Consider the following 13,472-nt stretch of genomic DNA (forward strand, 5'->3'; position numbering starts at 1 on the left):
AAGAAAAATAGTCTATTGTACCAATGTTAATTAATAGTAAGACACTCTAATGGAACTTCCATATGAGATTTAGAGAGGTTCATTTATCCTATGTACATTATATGAATTTTCAGATATAATCTTTTACTCTCCTTTTGATAAGGGTTAGCTACTCTGAAATGTTTTTTACTTAGATTGGTGATTTCTAAATGAAGTTATTAATATCTTGCTTTAATTGCACTTGTGCTTAAAGGTTAAGATAACATTACAACTCAGAAACAAACATTGATTCCAGAGGAAGCAAAAATTGTCAATAATTAAATTAGATACCAGAAAATATATACCAGGTTACATTTTTGCTAACTTGAAACAATATTGAATTCACAGAAAACCTAAAATACAGGATTTTTCTAAATGGTAACAGTTTAATTTACAATGAAAAGTTTAGGTACTTCTGTTTTTAGCTCCCCTCACCAAAAAAATGGAAAGGACTTAAATGATTTTAAATCTATGGTTTAAACAATTTCCTTAATTTGACTTGTTCTCTCTTTCAAGCTATTCAGCTGTACTTAAAATAAACTACTATTCCATTACCAAATAATAATTCTTCTCTTAATTGCAATAATCTCAGAATATGAAAATATTGGGATAAAGTATTGAGAAATTCAAAAAATTCATCCACATAAAAACCAATGAAATATAGAAATATTCACATAATTTCAATGACACAACTCTAGTGTTACTGTTCATACTCTATTCTCAAATTGGAATCATTTATAGTAAGCATTCTCTCCTCCACTAGCCTCTTCTACTAGGAAGTTACCTTGAGAATAATTTTATTCATGAATGAGGGAGCCTACAATAAATAGACCATCCTTCTAGACATGTCAAGAGCATCAAACAAAATTCACTTCAACTAAAATTTCCATAAGACATTTCCCCTTTTCTAAAAAATCCTAAATAACTACTTTTGTTAAGTTGTTCATTTATATATAATTGCTTTTTTAAAAAAAATGTTAGTTTCTGAGATTATAAAAATAAAGAGACGGTAAGTTTTAGGAGCAAAATATTTCTTGAGTTCTATGAATGCGAATTCACTTTTTCAGTGCAACAAGAACATTTGCATTTACTCATAAATGAATACTAATGACAAATTCAGAGCTGGCATTACTCCATAGAAATCACACACAGAAAGCCAGAGCTAGAAATCATACAGTGCACAGATAGTTATATTACTCTAAAGTATTCAGACAAAGAGCAAGGAGATTAGAGTCAACATCAATTCTCTGAAGTTGAGTCACATCTTAATGACATGGTGGGTTAAGGATAATTGTAGAATTTAGGATGGAAACAAAGTTGGCTAGTTAATATCTTATGTGATTTCTGAGTCAACAGCTCTTTGTTGACCACCTACTCTGGGCAAGATGCTGCTTCCCTAAGTAAGCCACTGCTCTACAGTTCTATTTACACTGTGTAGGAGTAAGCATCCTGCTTCTACCAGAAATCCTCTCTTTTTGTTTAAAATAACACCCCAGCTCAGCTTTGCATATTGTGTGTGTTCATGTGCTCAATAAATACTTTTTGAATGAGTGAAAATTCAGTGAGTAAGAAGGTTATTCATTCAAAAACATCTGCGTATGCCGGCAAAAATGGTGAGGACAATGATAAAAGCAAAATGAAAACACTGGGCAACACCTCCTCACAAAGATGTCAAAGGGAGCAACTTCAAATATTAAAATTTAAGCATGAGCTCTGGCCTAACCTAGAAACCAGGATCGCAGTACTTGCTGTAATACTCCATGAATATTGTGCTCATAATTTCCCATGTAATCTGCTTATGTACCTATTTGAAAATATTTTTCTCAAGTAATGTTGTTTCTATAATTTCTATATGTTTTGTTAATTGAGAGAAGAGTGTTTCTAAAAGGCCAGAGTAGCTTGGGAGAGGTCAAAGCAGTTTTCTTTTTCACTGTGAAAACACTGGAGGTGGTTACATTTAAGCAACAGTTTCCTTCCTATTGCTGTGTGTCTTGTAATATCTTCTTGTATCTCCATCAGTTCACTGGTGAATAACTTCATATTTCTGAAGTTAAGAAGCCTGCCCTGATGCTCATTCAGTTACTTTGAGCAGTGACCAAACAGAGAGAGGAAGGTAAGTAGCATTGTTTCCATTTCTTTAAAAACGTCACTAGGAGGAAACCCCAAGGTAACGATGACAACAACAAAAATCTGTTTCAACATAATTGACAGCAATAAAACCTTTTTTAAAAAAATAATCATTTTTGATATTCAAATTTGTAATCCCCTTTTATTGTCTTCAACTTTTTCTTTGAAAAGAAGCTTAATATATTTGAAATAAATTATAATGTGTAATTTGTCTAAAGCTCTGAAATATGTAGAAACTACTAAGTAAAACCTTTGAGAAGCACCAGCTGTTTATTACTTCTAGCAAATCAGTTTAGGAAGGAGCACTAGCACAGAAAGGAGGCCCACCCACCCACTTTCGCTCCCACTCAAACCGACCCTGCATGCTATTTATCAGGCCAAGTTTACATAAATCAGAGAAGAGTTACGGTGCAATTAAATGTATCCACGGAGTAATATGACATAAAGCACTTTGCAAATATTAAATCTTTCCCCAATGTTTTCTAAGAAGAAACTGGTACTCGGAGACAGAAAGGAGAGGGGGAAAGAGGGGAGGGAGGGAGGGAGGAACAGAGAGAGACAGAGAGAGAGAGAGAGAACCACCGGGTGAAGACAGGTTAGACCAGGGATCTGAGCATCAGCTCCTTTGGGTGGGTGCCCTGAAGCACTGGAGTAGGGAAGCGGGAGAGCAGAGGAAACCCACCAAGGTGGAGTGACTCCGGAGTTGTGGTAGAGGTTTGTTTGCTGTGCACTTGGAATCTCCAGGTAAAGATATCTGCCTTAAGCTGGACGCTCCTTGCAGGTTGCCCTAAACCAAGGTGGTCGCCCAAGTAACAGGAGCAGGATTCTCAGCGCTCCAGTGAGTAGCGACAGCGACCTCTCAGACTTGTTAGTAGTAACAGTATGACCACCCCTCGACTGCATCCATCCCGTGTGTGTGTGTGTGTGTGTGTGTGTGTGTGTGTGTGTGTGTGTGTGTGTTGGGTGGGAAGAGATGCATAAAGTGGGGCTGTGAGGGGTGTGGGAGCGGCCAGCTGGGAAGAGAAGACACCCCACCCACATGTTAACTTAGCCTCTGCCTGCTCTTTGACTGCCCTCTGTCTGTCCTCTGCTCGGGCCTCGCAGGCCCCCACTGTCCCAAAGCTGCCCTCGAGCTCCAAACAGCTCCACAGCCACCCCAGAAGTGACCGAACACGAACCCCCAAACTCTGGCGAGCGCAGTAAAAGCGTGTTCCCTTTCTCCCTCAAAGAGAGCGCTACCCAGCGCTCTGGGAGAGACTGAGAGAGAAACAAACAGGCGGGCTGACTGACACCTTCTGTCTAATTTTACCCCAGGAATTGCCCCCGCCTTTTCTCATCTCGCACTAGTTTAACCTCTGGTCCTAAGCAAACCTCTCAAAAGTCTTCCCCAGGCAGAGCCCAGAAGAACCGCACCCCACAAAGTGCTTTTTTGCTGGCATCACCCGGATGCCTCCCTTTGGCGATTTGCCCCTTCTCATTTCCCCCCAAATCTAGAGGTCTCAAAGCCCCTCCCCCGCGCGAGGTGGGCAGCGCGCCTTGCTCACCGTGGTCCCCGGCGGTGGCGGCGCGGGCAGGAGCCCCAGGGCGCGGGGGCCGGCGGCGGGTCGCGTGGGGGCACCGGGTCGCTCGTGCGGTCCAGGCGGCAGTTGGTCCAGTAGTTTCGGATGCCCAGGCTAGGCTCGGCAGAGAGCGAATCGGCGTGAATGGGAGCAAACGAACAGGGCTGCGCGTGGCGCGTGTGAGTAAGAGGCGAGCGGGCCCCACACGCAGGCGGCGGCGGCGGCTGCGAGGTCCGGGGCGGTGAGCCGGGCGGGGGAGGGGCAGGCGGGCGAGAAGTAGTGGAGTTTAGGGCGCGTTTCCCGCACTTCCCCGAGAGGCTGGAACCAGGTGCGGCAGGGCGCGCTCCCGTGGCGCGGGCACGGCACTGGCGGCCGCAGGAGCCGGAGTCCGCGCAGTGCCGGAGACCGCAGCCGCTCTGCGGGAAGAGGTGCGCATCCTCCTTGCCCCACGAGGGCAGCGGCGCAGCCCCGGCCCCTGAGCGCAGAAGGCGAGACTTCGGGCGTCCTCGGTGACAGCTCCTCGGGTAGCCCGCTCCCTCCCAATCCGCCCAAAAGAGCAACAGTCAGTGTGGCTGGGATCTTCCCTTCCTGCGTCCTCGAGCCTCCGGTGCCAAGCTGTGAGGGCGCCCCGCTCCCCGCGGCTGGCGCTGTCACGGCCGCCGCCCGGCCCCCAGCGCTCCCGAGCCGGCAGCTGCCTCCCGGAGACGTGCCCAGCTGTGTGCGCGTGTGTGTGTCTAAGCGAATCTCTTCCCCTCCATCACTTGGGCGCGCAGGAGGGACCGGGTCCCCGGCGACCAGCTGCAGAGTGGCTGCCGGTCCACACCCTCCCGGCTCTCTCCCCACCCACCCCGCCCCTACTCCTCGCCTTCCCCTCCTCCCCCTGCTCCTCCTCCAGCTGCCGCTCCCGAGCTCCCGAAGGCAGCGGAGAAACCGCAGCGAAAGGGAGGAGGAGGAGGAGGGTGGGGAAGGAAGCGCAGGTGTCTTTGGCAGAGAGATGGGCGCACGCACCGGAGCGGCTTGCTGCAGGGGGAGGGCAGGGCCTTAGGCGGAGAAAGGGGAGGAGGAGGATTTATCCGGAGGCGGAGGTCCTGCTGCTGAGCCACTGCACGTCCCACCCAGGACCTGGAACCGCGGGCGAACAGCGCAGTGGGGCGGCCGAGTGGGCGCGCGGGGCTCCCAGTTGGACTGAGGTCGCAGCTTGGGGAACCTGCGGAAATGACCAGGGTGGCAGAACTCGGGGACACAGAGGTCGGAGGGACCCAATCGCTGAGGCGCTGAGACCAGTCTCTCTGTGGTGGGGGGTAGGGGGCTAAACCCAGAGCTTGGGGCACACAGGTGTCCAGGAAGCTGGTGTGTGTGGCTCCAGAGTGCCAGGCGGGAGAGCCGGAGGCAGTGAGGGGGTCGGGCGGCGGCTGCGGCTTGCTTGGGGCTGCTGTGTGCATCCGGAGTCACAGGGGGCGATCACCGCCTAGCTGGGAAGCGGAGCTCAGTACTCAGCCTTCTTTCAGGTCCCAAGTCCAGAAACCAAGACGCAAACTAGCCTTCCCAATTTAGTCTGTGTTCCCCCAAGCCTTTGCCCCCAGCAAAACAACAGGCCAGGAGCTGATTCCACCTGCTACTTACTGTGCTCTTTACCGTATTGAAAGTACCCTATTGCTCCAAGGAGACTGATGTGTTGCTTCCTCTCTCTCAATTCTAGTCCCCTCCCTCAACATATATCCCTACCCAACCAAAATTACCCAGAACACTGTATTTCTCATTGATAAACTTTTTCCCTCTGGGGTTCCCTAAAAAATGAAAATGTTTCCTCCCCTTTTCTCTGTAGAGGCATTAAGTCTCTTGCTTACATTCCATAGCACAAATACAGTACACAGGAAAGCCCTTTAGGCAAGAAATCACAGCATTGTTGCTTATGACGGCTTGTCTGTTTTCAAATGACAGTCGCAGAATGCAAATTTGTGTCAACCTGAGGTCAGTGGAGAGTTAGACCATTTAATTAGAGGTCTTTGGAAGGAATCCGGGCAACAACACTAGAAAGAATTGCTGTACTTTCTCCAGTACCCATTCCTTTTTATTATGGTAATTTCACTCTGTTAATTTAGGCAATCTGAAAATGAAAGGTCGGATGCAATTTACAAGGCACAATATTTCTAGATTCGCATTCAACAGCCCGCCTTCCTCCCACCACTCTCACCATCACCTCAAAAGGTCATGAGCTAAGAACCCAAACTGCACTTTTTAAATCTCAGGATATAGCCTGAATGGCAAAGCTGCTGAGTTTTAGAAAGAGACCAGTTAAGTCTAAACTTCTTTACCAACTACTCAGACAAAATCATATGCTCAGCAGCAACAACAAAATGTATACTGTGTAATATATTGAGCAGGAGGAACGATGGCTGTTTGCCAGATATGTGATCCATTAACCTCTTTAGCTCATTGTTGGCAACAATAGCATACAATCACATTCCTATGTCTGAAAGACAAGAGATTTTTTTTTCCCATCTCAAAATCACAATGCCACATTATAGTCTAAAAGAAACCTCAGACAATAAAAGTAATAAGAAAGGAAGAAACACAATTTGTTTTTTTCCTGAACAAATGTTGCTGTTCTGTTTATTTCTTGAGGCGAAAAATGCTGATACGCAATAAAGTCCACAAGGGCATGACAATAGATTCTGAAGAATGCATCACTCCATCTATATTAGTCCTTTCAATTAGTAAACTTTATTTAAAAGGTTTATTTATATTATCTTTTTATTGGTATTCAGTCTGTCTTTTGTACCTGGAAGATGACTGAGAAGGAGGATGGGTGAGCTGAATCTGGTTTCTCATAATTCTGTCTTGCATCAGGTTTATGTCTGGCAGGAGAGGAACGCTCAGCAGCCTGTGCTTTCTCAGCAATCCTAACTTCTCCTCAGAGTATGCTTTGCTCTGTAGCTGATGGATTGTGAGATTGTCACAGTAATTTTGCCTACCTGCTACAGGGTCACACCTGGGGCTGGGAGCGGGTACGGTTCCAAAAACTGGGATACAATGCTCTGGAAAGAGCTATTTTACCTTGCCCAGGGTTTGAGGACTAGATGAAGGTGCATGAGATTTTTCGTGTTGCTTTTCAACTTCTACAGATGCCCTGGATTTTCTGCTAGGTGAAGTGCAGAGGTGGGTGGGTGTGGTTTAACATTTTAAGAAACATTTTGGTATTGTGGTAAATTAAACAAATAAAACTAAACCCCAGACAAAATGGTACACCCAAAAAATCTATTTGAAATACAGTTTTGAAAACAGTCACAGATTTATTGGTTTGGCTTAGTCATCTATGCCAAATAAAGTACACAGCAATGAAAACATTTGGTTAATTAGAGTGTTCATTTGGTAAAGAATGTATTTTTTTCCTGAACATCAGCATACTCTCTTGTCTCATAAAGATGCAACCGCTAAATATTATTTAGGCCAGTCATGCTAGCTTATGTCTACAATCCCAGCACTTTGGGAGGAGAAGGTAGGAGGATCACTTGAGGCCAAGAGTTTGAGATCAGCCTGGGCAACATAATGAGACCCCTTCTCCACAAAAAGTTAGAAAAAAAAAAAAAATTCGCTGAGCAGGGTAGTGTATGCCTATAGTCCCACCTACTCTGGAGGCTGAGCCAGGAGGATCCCTTGAGCCCAGGAGTTTGAGGTTACAGTCATCCATGGTTGCACCACTGCACTGCAGCCTGAGCAATAGAGCAAGGCTCTGTCTCCAAAATATAAAAAAAATTATTTACTTTACAGCTTCAAACGGAGGCTGCCCTCTCAGTAAAATATAGAAATGTTTGTCCTTATGAAGAAATTGAGGGTAGCTGACTTACTTTCCAAAATCTATCTTTTTCTCTTTCAACCAGTCAATTGCTGACTTTCAATTGGTTTAGTAAATACATTCATTGAAAGGGCCCTTCAGTCCAGGCACAGTGGCTCACACTTGTAATCCCAGAACTTTCGGAGGCTGAGGCAGAAGGACTGCTTGAGTCCAGGAGTATGAGGCCAGCCTGGGCAGCATAGGGGGACCCCATCTCTACAAAAAATTAAAAAATATATATGGGCTTGGTGTCACATGCCTGTGGTCCCAGCTACTCAGGAGGGTGAGGCGAGAGGATTGCTTGAGCCCAGGAGGTCAAGGCTGCAGTGTGCTGTGATTGTGCCACACTCCAGCCTGGGCAACAGAACAGGACGCTATCTCAAAAACATTTTAAAAATAAAAGAAAAGGGTCTTTCTATGTGCCACCATTGGAAACCAGAAGATGAATAGAAGTCTCTGCTCTCATTGAGTGAGGTCAGTAATCACTAAGGCTATCAAGTTGAACAAGGTTCATTTTATTATAAGGAAATGAGCCCCTGTACCCACATCTCCTTGCTCCATCACTATATTTGGGTATCTCTTGTATGAAAATTGTGGGTTTTGTATCGTGCAATGCTGTGTTTAGTCAAGAGAGACCTGAAAGTGTAAGGCCACGACGGATTGTAAGGGAAGCATTTCTCATGGAAGGAATGGGTCCACAGACCGAATATCAAAAACTCTGAGAGTGGTAAAGAGGATTTAACCTCTCTCTAGGTTAGACAAGTGCTGGCCAATAGAAACACAATGTAAGACACAAATGTGAGCCACATATATAATCTTAAATATTCTAGGAACTTATTCAAAAACTAAGAAATAGTTGAAATTAATTTTAATGATAAATTTCATTCAATCTAATATATCAAAAATATTGTTTCAACATGTAATCAATATAGTTATCATTAATGAAATACTTTGCTTTTTTTTCATACTGTGGTAGAAAGAATGACTTCCCAAAGATATTTGCACCCTAGTCTCTGGAACCTGTACATGTGTTACATTACTTGGCAAAAGGGACTTTGCAGATGTAATTAAGGTTAAAGACCTTAAAATAGGGGGATTATCCTGGATTATCTGTATGGGCTCAATCTAATCACATGAGTTCTTTTTTTAAATAGTCAAATAATATTTTTGTATTATTTATTTTAACTATTTAAAATGAAAATTTACATGTTTTAATTAGTGAAAAGCCAATTCTTTAACCTAGGGAGGAGAAGCCTATAGTGACAAAGGCTGAAAATGCTTTGTAATCAGTATACTAAGGAGACATTCATGTATTTCAAAAATTGCTTAAATTCTGATATTTAAATTTAAGCATGTGACCATATGCTGGCTTTAAAATATATAATTAAAGGCATTTATCACAATTTGCTATACTTCCAACATTAATTACAGATATTTTGGATCATAAATCAAATGGTTTAAAATGAGCCTGTAACATACCTAAGGAATACCTTCCCATATTGTACATGAAAATTACTTCTCCTCCATGTAAAGGTCTCATCACTTTAAGTTCTAAGTTAAGTTTAACCCAGCTCTGTAAGTCAGTACTTAGGGGCTCATGATGGCCTAAAAAGAAGGAAAAAAGAATGTAACGAGGACTGATCAACAAAGTTTTCTATATCTATGTAACTATACAGGATCTACATATGTTATGTATGTACTACATCATATGACATTAGTTATATTATATATAAACTATAAATATGATCATTTCTATTACTGATGCCATACCTAAATTATGTATTATGCATCTTCAAATAAAAGCCAAAGCAATAGGGTAAATGCAGAAGCATCACAATGAGTTCCACTTAATACACATTAACTGTACAGACCAACATTTCTGTTGGTACTTGAAATGGATCAAGTACATCTGGTGGACATTGACCGGTATCAGCAAAGATGGGCCATTACAATGGAGAAGCTTATGAGGATGATGAACATCATGCCAGAGGTGGTGTTCAGTGTCCAACCTCTTAATGGTGCCAGTGAATAACACTCACTGCTGGTATTACATATGCCGTGGTGAATAAGCGAAGGACTATAACCATAATATGCTCACTTCTTGTTATTTCATTTTATCTTCTAATTACCAGTTAAATATAGTGGTCCCTTAGTATCCATGGGGGATTGGTTCCATGACCCCCCTGGGTACCAAAATCCAGATGTTCAAGACCCTTATATAAAATAGTGTGCTATTTGCCTATAACACATGCACAACCTGCTATATACTTTGTGGGTTTTTTTTTTTTTTTTGAGATGGAGTTTTGCTCTTGTTGCCCTGGCTGGAGTGCAATGGCGTGTTCTCAGCTCACCAAAACCTCCACCTCCTGGGTTCAAACGATTCTCCTGCCTCAGCCTCCCGAGTAGCTGGGATTACGGGCATGTACCACCACGCCTGGCTAATTTTGTAATTTTTAGTAGAGACGAGGTTTCTCCATATTGGTCAGACTGGTCTCAAACTCACAACCTCAGATGATCCGCCCTCCTCAGCTTCCCAAAGTGCTATATAGGCATGAGCCACCGTGCCTGGCCAACCTGCTATATACTTTAAATCATCTTTAGATTACTTATAATACCTAACATAATGTAAATGCTATATAGTTATACTGTACTTTAAAAAATTTTATCATTTTTTGTTTTGTATTTTTTTCTGAATATTTTAAATCTAGGGTTGGTTGAATTTGCTGATATGGAGGGCCAACCGTACAGAGTTTTAATTTCATAGTTTAACAATGAATGGCCATAAGTGGAGGTCGATACACATACTTAGCATTTCAAGCTAAGCTTGTTCATATACACATCTGAAATTAATTACAAGACATGACCTAACAAATGCTAGCGGAACTTTTCTTGAAAGTAATTTTTACAGATACTAAACTTCATCTTGCACCCTGATGTCAACATATATTTAGAGCAAAGTCAGAGCTTTTATATTTTCACTTATTATTCATTTAACTTTTAAAACACTACTACAATTGAGTATTAAAACAAAAACAATACCAAGAAGTGAGCATATTTGGTTATAGTCCTTCACTTATTCACTGCTGCATATGTAATACCAGCAGTGAATGTTATTCACTGGCACCATTAAGAGGTTTGACACTGAACACCACTTCTGGCATGATGTTCATCATCCTCATAAGCTTCTCCATTGTAATGGCCCATCCTTGCTGATACCAGTCAACATCCACCAGATGTACTTGATCCATTTCATCAGCCTCTTTTACTTCCTATCTCTCAGGCAGGAGTTATTACAGCAAAAAATGTTTATCAGGAGACAGAAAGGCATTCTCAGGAAAGTAGACCTTAAATTTGATGCTTAGGTGATCCTTTTCATAGGATCTACAATAAACTGTCATGCCTTCATTTAGCACACACTTAGTATCTCTATGCTTGACAATCTGAGTTGGGGGATGAGAGGTGTTGACTGGGGTTTGGTTGTCAAGGGTGGGTATTGGCTTTTGGAAGCCATGCAGCGCTTCAACCAGTTTTATGTCCATACACATGAAAAGGTCTTCTGGTCGAATAAGGAAGCATGGTCCTTCTGATCTAAAACAATGATAATATCTCCTGGCTCCTGATCTCCTTCACCATGAAAGATATCTACTGGTCGTCTTTCATGCCTTTGTCGTGAACTTGTAGGCTCTTCTTCTCTCAAACTATCTTCCTTCCATTGCAGCTTTTACATCTGTCATTAGGACTGTTCTGCTCCCCATGGCTCTGGCACTCCATGCACACAGACTGAGATTCTTGAGCCATTCTAGGTCCTATCTGATGATTCTTATTTGCATTCTAGTACTTCAGTGATTGGGACAGCACTCTACTGCTCCTTTCTTACCACCTTGGCCTACACACTTGTCACAAATCACATTATTTTATGGAGCTAGTTTTCTTGTTGCACCATTAAATACATCTTCTGTGGTTACTGAGAGCTGATGCACAATATTTTTACCTCTTTTTCTTTCTGCATCCTTCCTCTTCCTTCAAATAACATATCAACTATGTCCGTGAGGGAGCCAATACTGCCACTCACCCTTTTTAATTGCCCATTCTCCTCTTTTCTCAAATAATTCAATTTTCCTTGCTTCAGAGAGTACTTCATAAGCTTAAGAAATCTGTTTACACTTCTGTTCGTTATTTGGATTCTCACCAGTGTAGTAATTCAAGATCAGTTTCCTGTAAGACTCTCTTAACTCTTCCTGGATGGCATTGGGTCTCACCCCCAAACCATTACAGTAAGTGGTTTCTTTCACCACTTTCTAAAGCTGGCAAGTGGGCTAAGGCTGGTGTGTGGGAGCAAGAAGGAGTTTGGGCAGCTACCACTCCTCCATCTCTCACCAAGTGTTTTGGAAATCTCCCTCACATGAGTTCTTAAAAGCAGAGAATTTATTCCGGCTGGAAGAAGAAGAGATATGACAGGATAATTAAGAGAGATTCAAAGCATGAGAAGGATTCAACATGTCCTTGTTGGTTTGAAGATGGAGGGGACAATGTGACAAGGAATGCAGGTGGCGTTAAGGAGCTGAGAGGCTTCTGGCTAATAACCATGAAGGGAATAAGACTCCTGCCCTACAACCACAGGAACAGAATTCAGCCAACAATCCAAATTAGTTTGGAACAGATTTACCTCTAGAGCTTCCAGAAAAGAAGGAAACCCCATGTACACGTTGATTTTGGCCTTATGAGTCTCTACTAAGCAGAGGGTTCAGCTGAGCCACTTGATATGGGTCTTCTGGTCTACAGAACTGTGAGATAGCAAATGTGATAAAGGGGGTGTTTCAAGCCACTAAATTTAAGGTAATTTTTTTATGGGAGCAATGGAAAATTCATGTATGTAACAAATCTTGATGTAACAAATCTTGATATCTAGTATTTATTTTACATGTATGGCACATCTCAATTTGTACTAGCCACATTTCAAGTATTTGACAGCCACGCATGTGACTTGTGGCTATGGTATTGGACAGTGCAAATCTAGACCAACTGGAGTCAAGATGTCTAGGAAGAGCTAGGTTTGTAGCCTAAACATAGCATCACCATGTGGAAAGAGAAGAAGATCAAGGAACGGGGGGACTTGGCAAGTTCTTTCTTGATTCCCCATCCTGCAGTCTGTGAATTGGGTAATCTTGCTCATACACAAAACAGGCTAAATTTTACAAACTATTATACATTGTCTAAGTTCATTGGACTCCGAAATTTTTGTTTTAATTGCCTTCTGGCTACTGAAAAGATATTTTTTGAATATTTCATTTTTATCTCAGTTAAATTTTAGAGCAATCAAGAGAGGAGTTGTTGCTCACACCTGAATTTATGCTTGAGATGGAGCATTAGTTATTCTAGCATTATGGGGTCAGGGCAAGGTAGGCAAGGGTAACCATGGAAGAGCTCCAGGAGTAGAATTGTGCAGTTTGATTTAGCCTTCCTAGGAAGGCTGTTACTCCTCACCACAGAGTTGGCCTTTCAATATCGGCCTTCTGAGGTCTGGGTTTCATTTTTATTAAGAAGGGCAGCATGTCTTATCAGTCTAATTACATTCCATGTTTAGCCTTCTAAAACCATCTTTTACCGTCTCCCCTAGTAGATGAAAATATATGTTTACCCTGCAAACTTTAGAGTAGCAACTAATCATTGTAATCTAGAACCATATTAGGAAGGTTTCACCAAAAAGCTGAAAAATTAGACTGTGTTTAAAGGAAAAAAAATGGAACCTAGACCAGGAGGGAGCAGATGGAGGTCTTTCCAGCCTTCGAGGAGCAGTGGAGGTAACAGTGGAAGAGAGGAAAGTGAATGGTGGGCCGATTGTTTCATGAAAATTTTCTTTTGACTAAAGCAAAAAGCTTTTGTAAGGAAAGCTATAGTTGGTGCTGGGGAAGGAAAGGTCAGAACACTGCAGA

General features: G+C 42.7%; 1 protein-coding gene and 1 pseudogene across 1 annotated transcript in view; both read right to left on the reverse strand.

Annotated features, from left to right (window-relative positions):
- Positions 1 to 3,870, reverse strand: part of HS3ST5 (heparan sulfate-glucosamine 3-sulfotransferase 5) — a 281,111-nt gene extending 277,241 nt beyond the window's left edge. Inside the window, 1 exon segment of the mRNA NM_001193687.2 lies at positions 3,690 to 3,870. The gene's annotated coding sequence lies outside the window, so the exon portion shown is untranslated.
- A 6,742-nt stretch (positions 3,871 to 10,612) lies between these two features.
- LOC100425449 (dnaJ homolog subfamily A member 1 pseudogene) lies at positions 10,613 to 12,238 on the reverse strand (annotated as a pseudogene).
- Between the last annotated feature and the right edge of the window lie 1,234 nt (positions 12,239 to 13,472).

The sequence above is a fragment of the Macaca mulatta genome, chromosome 4 (assembly GCF_049350105.2).
Source record: "Macaca mulatta isolate MMU2019108-1 chromosome 4, T2T-MMU8v2.0, whole genome shotgun sequence".
Taxonomy (NCBI): Eukaryota; Metazoa; Chordata; class Mammalia; order Primates; family Cercopithecidae; genus Macaca; species Macaca mulatta.